This window comes from Oryzias latipes, chromosome 4, assembly GCF_053564925.1.
Source record: "Oryzias latipes strain Hd-rR chromosome 4, Olatipes_Hd-rR_3.1".
NCBI lineage: Eukaryota > Metazoa > Chordata > Actinopteri > Beloniformes > Adrianichthyidae > Oryzias > Oryzias latipes.
The window spans coordinates 24,981,670-24,995,753 of record NC_136240.1 but is presented as its reverse complement, the minus strand read 5'-3'; positions in this window follow the sequence as shown (position 1 = coordinate 24,995,753).

Genomic DNA, 14,084 nt, shown 5'->3' with positions numbered 1-14,084 from the left:
CCTTTTCCCGTTAGAAACCGCTAAAGCAGTAGCAGTGTCTGCCATCGAAGACTGTGCTGCAGAGTGTTGCAAAGCCTCAACCTCCAGCTGCTTCAGCCGGACTTCCTTGTCCGCCTCAATCTCCATCCTGCGAACCTGCAGGCGGAGCTCATACTCTGCCCGTCGCTCTCTTTCTTTCTCCCTCTCCTCTGTCTCCAGACGTAGCCGCGTGAGGCGAAGCTTAAGCTTAGCATCACTGCTAGAACTCCCCAATTCGGGGGACAAAGGATCAAAGCGTGGTAAAGTCGCAGGAGGGACCTCAGCTTCCTCTACCTTTCCTGGAGGCGTGACAACACCCACAGCGTTGCTGTCAACAGCCACACCGGCAGTTTCATCTTTAGAGACAGACGGGACACTGGCAACAAGGACCTTTAACTCCACTAAATGCTCTATAAGCTCAGCCCTGAGCTCTCTTTTAATGGCATGTCTAGACACTGGTATACCAAAATGGGCGGCAACACACAATAAGTCGGCCTTACGACAAGACTCAAGGACTTCGATCCTCGGACTATCAAGGAACGCCTGCAAAGTAAAGATCATTATTGATTCTACAAGAATACGCAAACGGTAACAACAAAAAAAACCACTTGCTTACTCCAGGGTTGCGTGATCCCGGACGAGCCCCCACTTGTTACGTCCCTGGGGAGGGCGCAACAGTACAACCATGAAATAAGACAAGTAGTCAAGGATGATGTATATAAATATGGTTTATAATATTCAAAGACTCAGGCTGCTGCAAACAATTACCTGTGGGGGAGGAAGTGACGTTTGGGTTGTGCCAAATAAATAAACTCAATATAACAAAACCAGGCCTAACTCTGCAACTAAACCCATAAATCAAAAGAACAACAAAAGACTACCTAACTAGTCTAAATACAAACATACAAAACATTACAAGAAATGGCACCAACCCCTTACCTGGTGTGTCTAACAAAGTTCAGCCTGCGTGTGAAAATGTATGGGGCCCCAAACTTGCCTGATCACAACCTCCCACCACGTACCTGAGGAAAACAGCTTAGTCAGAAGCATGCAGCCAAAAGAGAGTCAGGATCGCAGTGAGTGTCAGCCAGAGACAGTTCACCAGACTCTGCCAGGCTCAGCTCCCAGGTGTGCTTTAATAGGCTCCGGCTTCCTGGTAGAGGAGCACCACATGACCAGCAGGCGGCCAGTCACAGCTGATGAAGCTGCAGTCCCAGGTGAACATCATCAGGAAATTAACTGAAGTGAAAATCAACAGGATGAGGGCAAAGCAGAGGGCTGTGCCCGTAACACGCAGCTACACTTGAATGCAGTAGGTTTTTTTGCCCGTTTACAAAAACATTTCACTGGAAGGGGTGAACATATATTGTTAAGGTTGTTATGAACGCAGCTTGAGAGAGGAACCTTTTCAGATAAAAAAAACTTAGAAGCAGTTTTGAAGTCAGCACAAACAGCTTCTAAACCCCGTTTCATGTTTCCTCTTCTCGACTGAATTCAAGTCTCACTTTTTTGTTTTTTTTAATTATGGATGTGAGAAGGCAGCACTTGCCTCTGCCTGCAGTGCAGTGCGTGAACAGCTCTGGGTTTTGCTCTGGAACATCTGGGCCGTCTGGTTGGGAGCATCATTGTCACTGCTGAGCCTCTTACCTGCAGGCGTCAGGCCAATCCGTGCACCGGCTTTGTTTCTTCTGAAGTGAGCGACAGCTGCGAATTTTCTTTCTTTTTTTTATTTTATTTTTTGGATCATCCCACCCTCGTCAGGATCCCTGACAGTTGCCATGGCAACAGAGGCAGTAAGGCTAGCAGTTGTGACTGATATGCCACAGAGGTGTTTCCCAATCTGACACTGCGGCTCCCCTCCCTTCAGTCTTTTGTCTCCACTGCAGCCTCCATCCGCTCACCCTCTTGCTTTGCTTTGAGATGATGCATTTGTAGCTACCCGTCTGCGGTGACATGGCCTCGCCGTGCTCACTGACATTTCTCCAAATTGAGGCTCTGACACGAAGGACGGGGAGGCGCTTCGCAGGTGACCAAGCCCCAAAAAACGTAACCACCTCCCAGGTAGAGAAGGGAGAGCGAGGCGTGTGTGTGTGCTGCGAATCTACAGATTCAAGTTCAACTCTGAAAATGTCAAAGCCAAACCTGCCTCTCATCCAGGCGGCTTTGATTGTCCCGCTGCAGTCATCACAGCCAGATGACTCCCCGACCAAGGGTGCGTTTGCGTGCACGACCCCAGTTGGCAGGGAGACGCGGCGAAAGACAACCGAGAGCTGGACTCTCCATGAAGGAGGATATTCTCTTTGCATTCATGAATAAACCTGCCCGCTGCCATTCACGCAAACACAATTAGCTCCATACTTCACCTGTGAGAGACGGGGGGGAAGCACACGCCAGCTGACATGGGCCGCACAAATGCTAATGCAGCCCCAGAAGGACCTCATTAAGTCTATTGTGCTCGTAAATCGTTCCTACAGTGCATTTCTACCTCCTCATATGTTGACAACAAGCTTTAAATGTAGGAATATGCAAAACAGGCATTGATATTTTAATAAAATAATTGAACGATCTCTTTGACGCCCACCTGCTTTGATATCTTTTTTTTTTAAATCGCACCACAGCTGGCAGATTGAACATATTTATCTATGCGCACGAGAGAAGAGCGTAAGCTGAGAGTTACAGTGTGTGTGTGGCAGCGTGTGTGTGTTTCAGCTGCCTCTTGGGTTGCAGCATGTGTGGGAGTGTTATTGAGAGATATTTTTAATTCTGCGTGTCAGCGCCTCTCATCTCCCTCCGCAAAAGATTTCGGATCGAAACTGAAGCAGCGCTTTCCATTGAGCTATTATTTAAATAAACAAACACTATGAATTTGATAAAGTGTTGCAGACAGTACAAAGAAAGTGGGTCTAAATGTTGTAATCAAAGTGTTTCTGTATAAAAGTTTGCAAAAGTCTCCCCAAAAATTGACAATTGGACACAATTTTTGTTACTTGACAACATTTTGGAGAATTCATATCAGGAAATTGTAAAAGAAAAAGTCCACCAGGCCACAAGGAGGCGGCGCAGCAGGAAGCAGTGTTAACACTCTATTCAAGTGCGTCCAACGTGTTCCTTTGTAAGTGTTAAATCGCCACTCCTTGAGTTTATTAGGATCAAAAATGTTTGTTTAAAGTAGTTTCTTATTTTCAAAGAATATTTGTACCATGTAGCAGTGGATGCAGTTTGTTTTTGTTGAATCTTAATCAGTTTGTTCAGGCTTTTTGTGCTATTTCCTGGAGGAAAGCTTTACGATCAAAACAATGTGTTACGCTGGATTTGTCAGAAAGCTGAATTCTAAACTGGAGAGTGTAATAACATCACATAAGTCTGGTAAAAAATAAAACATACCGGTAATCTAGGTGTCATTGGGGAAAAAAGGAGATTTTTTTTTTAAACGTAGCCTTATAATTTTCCACAATTATTTTAGAGCCAAAATTAAATAAATAACAGGCATTATAACTTTATGTTTCAAAATAAAGCATAGTCTCCAGAGCAGATAGCTGCTTCTCTTTTTAATACACCAATGCTCTGCAGTTATACTAACAGTTTAAGTACTCTATGTAGTTCCAGTCCATTGATGTGTCACACTAAATCTGACTGCTTTGCAAAAGTTGGTGTGGAATATTCAATAGTGGGAGTAGTTAAGAGCGCACTAAAACAGCAAGTCTGTTTTGTTTTTCTGAACATATTGGTTCTCTCTGGATCCAACCCCCTTCCTCTGTGCTGCTGCTTTCAGGAGTATTAAATTCAATTCAATTCAATTTCTTTATTTTAAACACAAATGAAAATAAACACGAGTTTAAAACAGACAGATGAAACAAGAGGGTGTGCTTGTAAAGTAGTGGGTTGAAGAGAAATCTTGTATGATCCCACCCCTTTTTACAACACCTGATGATCTGTGCATTTCTATTTACAGTTTTACATTTTGCATACCACCTATGCAGAAGTGATATTTTTGTATTTGTATTATTTGTATTTATTGATAATGTCTTGCCTTGTACAGTTCCGTCAGTGACATCTTGTTGGTTTTTTTGAATGCATGTAAACTTTTGGTTTGTTCTAAACCTTCGTCCAATCCATTCTATAAATCACCATGGGCTGCAGGATTACAGCCGTCCTGATGGACGAGGATGCAGGATTTCTCCCACAAGAAAGTAGACATAAATGGATTTGCCCCAAGTCATCTCTGTCATCAGTGAAGCCTTACAAAACCGCTAAAAAAAGCCCTTCTTCAGAAATTCAGCAGTTTTAAACCTTTACTTGTGTGATAGCCTCTAAATTCTAAATCCAGTTTCACTGGTTTTCATTAGGAAGAGTTGACTCACAGTGAAAGATTTTTTTTAATCTTTCTCTGATTGATCTGGTTTGGAAAAGGATGTGTTTGTGTGAAGTGAGAGCGTCGACTAAACACATAAATACTTCATGAAAACAGCAAAAGCTGCAGTGCAGACCAGAAGACAAAATATATCACTCAATTGTAAACTATCATCAATAGTTGGAGAGTATGACGAGTCAAATCTGCCTTTTTTATATCACCATTCGCTGTGACTCCAGTTGCTTTTTACCAAACATCTTATCAATGACAAAACTGTTGCAGCTCTCTTCATTTATGTTAATAATCCTTAAAGTATGAATGAAGTGTATGTGTAAAGTAAAATGTAAATGGACATTCCTCTCAGTGCACTCAAGTTAAATATGGAGTCCCACAGGGCTCAGTTTTAGGACCCATCCTGTTTATGCCATTCTACCCCTAGGAAACATAATTAGGAAACACAGCATTCATTTGCATTGTTATGCTGATGATACGCAGCTGTATTAATCCATTAAACCTCACCAGAATGACAATAAAGAGAAACTGAATGCCTGCACGAGAGACATCAAGACCTGGATGACAATTAATTACCTCTTCTTGAACCCAGAAAAAACTGAGGTCATTATACTAGGTCCTAAAAACCTCAGAGATGCTCTGTCTGCTCAGATAGTCTCCTTGGATGGTGTGAGTATAGCCTCCATTCCAGTTAGAAACCTTGGGGGTTTTATTTGACCAGAATTTATCATTTAAGGCTCACATATCTCAGGCGTGTAGAACTGCCTTTTTTCACCTGCGTAATAATCCTAAGATCAGAAATATACTCTCTAAAAGTGTTGCTAAAAAACTGATCCATGCCTTTGTTACGTCTAGGCTGGATTACTGTAACTCCTTGTTAGCAGCGTGTCCTAAGAGTTCCTTAAGACGTCTCCAGCTTGTTCCGAACGCAGCAGCTAGATTGTTAGCTGGAACTAGCAGAAGAGATCACATCACTCCTGTGTTAGTTTCGCTCCATTGGCTCCCAGTCGATTCTAGAATCAAGTTCAAGATCCTCCTGTTAACCTATAAGGCCTTACATGGACTGGCCCCATCCTATATTAAGGACCTCATAGTCCCTTACCAACCAATCAGAACACTTCGCTCCCAAAATGCAGGACTGCTTGTGGTTCCTAGAATTAGTAAAAGTACAGTTGGAGGTAGAGCGTTTAGCCATCAAGCTCCTACTTTATGGAATAAGCTCCCAGCTCATGGAAGACACAGTTGTACACAGTAGTTGTAGACTTAGATAAGTTAATTCTTCTCTATGAGATCTGGTAATCGCCTGTCCATCCTGGGGGAGGATCCCTCCTTCATGTGGGCACCCCTGAGGTTTCTTCGTTTTTTCCGGAATCCGTTTTCTTTTGGAGCTTTTCCTTACCGCGAAGGGGGGTCTAAGGGAAGGGATGTCCAGTTTAGTTTAGTCAGTTTGTTAGTTCAATTTGGTATTTTCCTATTGAATTATATGTTTTCATGATCCTTTTGATTTTATGTTTTACTTTTCAATTCCCGATACGAAGCCCATCAAGACGACTGTTGTTGTGAATTTGGGCTATTTAAATAAAATTGAATTTAATTAAAGTCCCACATCTCTTGATCTGTTTTAAATGCTGTTTACTCAGAGCTAGAATCAAAAACCTGGGTCATATTCGAGGCCATAGTTTCTGCAGAGCAGCAAAGGTTTATTAGAAATTCACCTGAGTTGTGAGTGGGACTGTAGGCGCGGAGCAACTCCACCCCCACCTCCCATCACCCATCTGTTTACAATCTCTTTCACTAGCTTACAGCCCCTAGTAAAGTGTTGCACGGCAGTGCAGGGCTGCTTTTCCTCCTCTTCAGGATCAGCTGGAATTGCGTTAACTGCGTAAAGAGTTGAAGAGTTCTGGTATTCAAAAGAATGTCAAAACTGGAGCCAAAGCTCTGGAGTGAACGGATCAAGGAAAGGTAAATATTTGGCTGAGTTTTAACAGGGAAAACAATTTACCTGTACTTTTCAGCATAAAACTCCTTACGGTCTTTAAATCAATCAACATAAAAATTATCATAAAGTTTTTGGTTGCTTTCCATTGCCCCTGATGTTGTAGGCAGAGAAAATGTTGGTTGCTCTGCCCGTCTCACACCGCCAAGACAACCTCCTGCTTTCGTTTAGCTTCATCTGCCATCTTTTCTCTCACAGAATAAAAAGTTCTTATAGCAAAAGTCCAGGATATTTTCTAGTTTTCATAAAATCTAACTCTGAAAGCCCACAGACACTTTTCTCAGCTTCTCCAACTGTCAGCCATAGGTGCAGGATTTTTCTCACAACACTTTTTTGGAGGAAAATTCTCTGGAATGTTCCTCATGGTAGACATGATTATAAAAAAGGGGCTTGAGTTTAAAAACATGAAAACCGCAGTACTATTGGCATGAATTAACTGAAAAGAAGCATGTGTTTTAATCTTGTTTAAAATAAGAAATGAGAACTTTCCCTTTAGTTGCTCTGTCACAATAACAATCAAAGACCACAGTCACAGCAGCATCTATCAGGATATTCCCCCCAAGCTCTTCCTGCTATCCTGAGGGTACTATTTTTTTTTTTTGCAACAGTCCAACTTCAATCATCTGTTATAGCAAACTCGGATACAGTATGTTCTGTTAGTTGTGAGTCCAGAAAATCAGATCACATTGCCATCAAACGTGCAGCAGAGAAGGAAAAGGCTGCATCATATAAAAAATGGATAGATGTTTGCCGCAGGTCTCCACTTTTTATTTATATTAAAGTATGAGAGCTGATTTGCCCGTTTGACCTGAAACGTTCCTGGAAATGACGCGTGATGAACACATTTCACTCACCAGTAGTGATGGAGAATCTCTTTGTGACCCACAGTTCTATGAGGTTCCATTTGTGCCAAAAATCTGTTTTTGTGTCCACTGTCTATGTCTTTGGTCGTCTCACTTTGTCGTCAGGACTTAGCAACCGTTGCTACTGTCGATAGCTACTGTCGATAGCTACTGTCGTTAGCTACTGTCGATAGCTATTGTCGTTAGCTACTGTCGTTAGCTACGGTGTTTGCTACTGTCGATAGCTATTGTCGTTAGCTACTGTCGTTAGCTACGGTGTTTGCTACTGTCGTTAGCTACGACGTTTCCCCGTGTTTTGTCGTTAAATGTTCTCGTTTTTCAAATTTTGCCAAAGTCGTCAGAAAAGTCCTTTGTAAGGCCGGTAAATTTTTTCCTGTACTACCACGGAACGAAAAAGAAATGTTTATCAAAGCAGACGTCAGGGTTAACCATGACAACACGTTTTTAAGATGAACTTTATTTTGATATTCCCTCAAACGCGTATTGCCAGAAAGGGGGGGGGGGGGCATGCATACAACGCTTGAAACGAAAACAAAGTGGCGCATTACCGCCACCACCTGATCTGGAGGCGAACTACTTCTATTTAACGCGTAGAATGACACATAATAAATATGAAAATTTTACGAAGACTATTTATGAATGTGCTGTGTTCTGATCATGAAAAACGTGGTTGATTTATTAATAATAAAATTACAAACACATTGGTGTTGATTTAATGTATTTGTTCAGAAATAAACCCTCAAGTCATTAGTCCATGGCAATATTTATTTTTTTGCCGCTGAACGATTTACGGGGGCCTTGCAAGGAGGCCTTTAAAATGTCTTTGATGAGTTACCTTCTCAAATTTTAGTGGGTCGAGTCACTAACACTTTTAAAAGTTTGTTCTGACTATGGCAGAGACTTTGACATAAAATACAATCCCTCCAAAAGCAAAGTAATGATCGTAAGGACCAAAGACGACAGAAATGTAAACTTTCCTGTTTTTAAGCTTTGTGGAACGCCTCTGGAACAAACATCATCTATCAAATATCTTGGACATTTCATTACTGACGATTGGAGGGATGATAGAGACATTCAGAGACAGTACTGTAAACTCTATGCTCAGGCAAATATGCTGATGAGAAAATTCAGTGCATGTTCTCTTCAAGTGAAGTGTTCGCTGTTCAGATCTTACTGCACTCCTCTGTATACGGCCCCTCTTTGGTGGAACTATGGACGTGGGACATTCCACAAATTCTTAGTGGCCTATAATGATGCTTTTAGGCTTCTGCTACAGGTGCCCAGGTGGTACAGAGCCAGTCAGCTGTTTGTGGACGCTCACATCCCCACCTGTGAAGCTCTACTGCGTAAGCTTACATACAGCCTCATGGAACGCCTGGACAAATCTAAGAACTCAATTATCATGTCTCTGACTGATCCCAAAAGAAGCTCATGCCGCTACACTTCTGCCCTAAGGAAACACTGGATACAGCGATTATACTCTTTTTAAGTTATATCTTTTTACTTTTTATTATAAATACTGTATTTGTATCTTATGTTTTATTTTATTCTCTTTTCCTCCTATGGACCACCTGAGTCTGAAATAAAAGTTTGATTTACTAATTATGAATGTAACAGTCGAAAACTGTTTGGTTTTTGAGCTTTTCTTTTTAATCTATTTATGTGACCATGAGATGGCGCACTCGGGACCACATAAGGCTCTTATTAGCCCGTCTGATCCTCGTTTATCCATCAGATTTGTAACAACATATTTTATAAAGATCAGTCATTTTTCAAAATAATTTGAAATAATAGTTTCATCACAAGATTAAATTAAAGCCATACTCTAAATAACTTTAAACGGGAACGTGAAACCGTTGTACGCTGCACCCCCCCCCCCCCTTTCTGGCAGTGCGCGTTTGCAGGATTGTCAATAAAGGTTTTTTTTTTTTAAGTGTTTTGTTCCGTGATAATACGGGAAACAATTTATCGACCGTACAAAAGACTTCTCTGACGACCTTTGCAAAATTTGAAAAACAGCAAGATCTAAGGACACGACATGGTGAAAGAACGTAGCAAACGACACTAAGAACGGTTGCTAAGGATCTTCCTGACGACACGTGAAACGACGTAGCAAACGACACTAGCAACGGTTGCTAAGGATCTTCCTGACGACATGGTGAGACGACGTAGCAAACGACACTAGCAACGGTTGCTAAGGATCTTCCTGACGCCGTAGTTAGACGACATGGGATAAGGACAATGACAAAGATAAAGTTTAAGGATAAAGCAAGCATATACATCACAAAGTTAATACAAAGTAATAATCAAAGAATCATGGGCATGCAGAAGATATTGCTTAGTAATACATAGACATGAACCAATGTAAAATGAACTCGTTCAATAGACATAGACAATGAGCCCAAAGCATAGACAGTGGACGCAAAAACACGATCAGTAGACATAGACAATGGACCAAAGACATAGCAGTGGACGCAAAAACACATTTTGATATTTTTGGCACAAATGGAACCTCATACAGTTCTGCAGGACCATCGTGTAAGAATGATGTGAACCTACGAAAGCTCTCTGGAGTCTATTCTTGTTCCGTTGTTGTTGGGTCGCTGAAAATGAATGAAGAAATGGAGTCTGTCCATCCATCCATCCATCCATCCATCCATCAATCCATCCACCTTCCAAACCCACTGAATCCCTTATGGGGTCACAGGTTTCTGGAGCAGGTCACAGCTTTCTATCCAATTACTGTTGGGGCAAAGACGAGGTCTTTGACTTTATTTGAGAACTGGACTGAGTGACTCCTGCCCCCTCATGTTCCAAACAGGAAGAAGAAACCAAAAACCCATAGACTTCCATCGAGAAAGAAACGGCTATTCAATCGTTCTATTATTCAGAATAAACATTCTTGCTCTGACACCTTTTTTTAAATCATGTTTTTGTTAATAGAATTTTTTTTATGATATTCTTTCCTTATTGCAAATTATTCAAGTTATAAACTGGCCACTCAGATGACTCAATAAAAGTATGTGATCTCAACTCAAACATTCATAACGTTTGACAGATGTGTGGACTTCCTACAAGCTCACTCCTGATTGGTGAGAGTGATTGCCCAATAGGAAACGTTGACTCAGACTGACTTAGACCAATGACATCTGTATCGCGAAAAAAACCCACAAACTGACTTCCTTTTGATTGTGTCCGATGTAAAGCTATGTTCACACCGCCCTCTGCAACGTAAGTTCAAGAGGCCACTACCAATGAAAAGTCTACAGTATGTAAACGTGCGCTTTGGGCTTCTGTGTTCACAACTCTCGCTTTTATGCAAAATGCAATGCCAAGGAATACTCATTAACCCTTTTGCTATCCTATGACCCCACCCTTTCATTGACGTGTTCTCCCTACCATGAAAAGGTGGATAAAGGTGGAGAGGATTTCAGGTAATCCATGGAAACCAGTTGTTACGGCTGTGGCCGTATTTGGTTCTGTTTATTCTGTGTTTTGTGTATTTGGATTTGTATCAGAGTGGGACTTCTGTGTTTTTTGTGGATCTTTGGGTTTGTATATCCAGGTCTAATTATTTTCAGGTGTGCTGGAAAGGGTGTGGCCTCCCATTGGACCCAACCTGATGTAAGCAGCCTTTAAAAGCACCACATGGACCTCCAGTCTGTGAGAAGGGAGTTTGGCTGCAACCAGTCTCCATTGCAGCTTGACCCTCGGCTCCATTTTTGTTTTGTAGTTCTCCACCTGTTTTGTTGTGTGTTGCACTTTAGTGTTGTGTTGTAGAATTTTGTGGTTTTGTGCCCACTCTTTTGAGTCTTTTGGTTTGTAGTTATGTTATGTGAAGCTGTAGGGTGAACTGCCATTTTCTTTAGTTCATGTTTTCTCCTGTTTCTGTTTGGTCAGGGAAGTTAGTGTTTTGTCATTGATTTCCCTTTTCTTTCCTTTACTGGTAAAATTACATGTTTCAGTTAGGTGAAGTTTTTGTTTGTTATTTTGGCCTTGGTTCACCCTGAAGCCTTTTTGCTTCACTTGTTCTTGTTGTTTTGTTTTTTTTGTAAAGTTGTTATATTTTGAATGGAGACATTCGTTTGGCGTTTTTGTTCATTTAAAACAGTAGTCAAAATGAATACTTTTTATGTTATGCCCTCCAATCACCCCTAGATGCAAATGGGGTGTTACACCAGTGAAGATCACAATATCATTGAAGAAAAAAAGGTTCAGAGCACTGTCTAGTGGGTCTAGATGACCCAACTCCCAATGGTAAAGTGCCTAGGATAGCACAAGGGTTAATTCAAGTGCTAACTATTTGAAAATTGATCATGAAGGAGAGGAGAGGAAAGGAGATAATAATTGCGGTTTGTGCCTGGCTGGAATTCTATGACACTAAGTCTTTCATAAATTGGAATAGAGCTGTGAAAGAAAAAGCCTGGAGTAAGACTTACGAGATTTACACCACTTTGACTTTTCACACCAAGCTTCTTCCAACTGTAGGTAGCGGACACAGGTTTGTATTGAGTAGCAATAATGCAGGGTGAACACCATGCTGAAATCACGTTCTTGAACGCATGTCACATGCCCGGTGTGAACGCAGCATTAATCATTTGCTTTGGGGGACATCACACTCACTCAGTCCAAATCCATATATAGTCAATGGGGGGGGGCACACACTGGACAGGTAACTATACTGTTGCACATATGGATAATGATTGGAATGTTGTATAATACAACCCAATGCAAGAATATCTATACATTACTCTCATTGGCTGCACGGTGGCGCAGTGGTTAGCGCTCTTGCCTCACAGCAAGAAGGCCCCCGGTTCAAGTCCCGGCTGGGGGACATGAAAAAACACAACATCAATGGGGGACCTTTCTGTGTGGAGTTTGCATGTTCTCCCCGTGCATGCGTGGGTTTTCTCCGGGATCTCCGGCTTCCTCCCACCATCCAAAAACATGCTACACAGGTTGATTGGCAACTCTAAATTGTCCATAGGTGTGAGTGTGAGAGTGAATGGATGTGTGATTGAGGATATTCCACCCTGCGACAGACTGGCGACCAGTCTAGGGCATCCCTTGCCTACGCCCAAGTGGCCGGGATAGGCTCCGGCAACCCCGTGACCCCGAAAGGGAATAAACGGTTAAGAAGATGAATGAATGAATGAATACTCTCATTGTCTGGTGCTGTATACTGTAATCAAAATGACATCAGAAGCTTTTTTGGTTTCCTTTTGATTTGTCTGCATTTAAAAAGCTGAACAGTTTTGGTTCTACTTGGTTTCACAACAGAACCAATTAGATTAATCTACATAAAGACTTGAGTTGAAAAAAACCTAAGCCTGTCTTGAAATCTAAAACTAATCTGACATTTTCCCATCCACCTAAATTCTAGCAAATCCGAAGTCCTGAATCTCCAAAAAAAATCCTCAAAGGCTGTTTATTCAAGCAGCTTTAGGACTATTTATATACATTTATATTTTACCTACCTAAACCATAAAACAAACCCTCATCTTGTCCACCTTTTCTTTACCTTTTGGGGACACTCATCTGTTAAAAAACAATTGATGGAGCTTAAAGCAAAAACTTTTGGGTTGTTCCATGTTTTAAATGATAAAAACCTAAAGTCTAAAAGATTAAAACAGCGTTTTCTCAGACAGCAGTGCGCTGCAGGTTAAACATCAACCATCCACAACTCCTTCACACAGAAAACGACAAAATGAAACATTTTTCAATTCTTGCACTTATCCCTGGCAGATCAGGGCTCCACACATCAAATATTAAAGAAGCGCTGTTAATTATTGATCCTAATCAACGACTGCAGACGGCAGTGGATCAGCTCGCGTGTGGGCGTCAAAGGAGCGGCTGGGCAGCTCCAAATCCACAGCTGTAGGGAAGCACCGACAGACTATTACAGAAAAAAAAACAGAGAAATCCGTGAAATAATCATGCGGTAATGTTCCCTCTAAGAAAGGAAGATATGCCGATAGATTTATTTACAGACAAATTGTGCAGATTGTTATAAAAAGAATACTTTCTTGCTAAAGAGCAATGTTTATTCATAGCAAAGGAACTGAATGTAGGAGTTTTTTTGTTATGCTGATTGAAAATTAAGTTTCAAACAAGAATCAAGTGAAAAATTGTTATTTTAGTTTGTTTTATTTTCAGTTGTCCGTGTTTTTGGCTTTGCTATGGTGACGTTATTCACGTGGTGATTTGCCGTACTTCCTTTTCGATGTAATCCAAGGATGTAAGAAAAAAAGTTCCAGTATTTGTCGTTCGTCAGAAGTAGCATTTTGATGTATTTGTTCCTGCTTTTTCTTCAATCTTTTAAAACAATTCAGTGTTCAGGTCATACTACTGTATTTGAAGCATCATAGTGTTGTTTTCACAGACTCAGACCAATGTTCAAGTCATTTTGTTCAATTTGCTCGGTAAACCTGTAGAGAAAAAAAGTTCATGCACATTTTTTTCTATAGGGATGCTACGGGCGACAAGTCATAAGGGTTTACCTACCCTTAGGTGAAGGGGATGAGACGCAGATGATATCCCGTATCTCTTCACGCCAAATGCCTTATGGTAATAATGATGGACAAACGTCATCGACCCATCAGTGATGTCCCATAGCATCTACCTTTTTCTGGTTTCTTTTTTTGTTTTTTAACATTTCGTTTTGTTTTCTGGATACTAGTTTGGCATTCGGAAATGTTTTTTTCTTTTTCTGAAAACTGGAAAAGGTAGGTACCAAAGGACATTGCTGATTGGAAGATGACTTGTGTCCATTATTTCAAACTAAAGTTTTTTGGTATGAAGCAATACTAAATATCGTCATCCTATCAGATATCCCATAGTACCT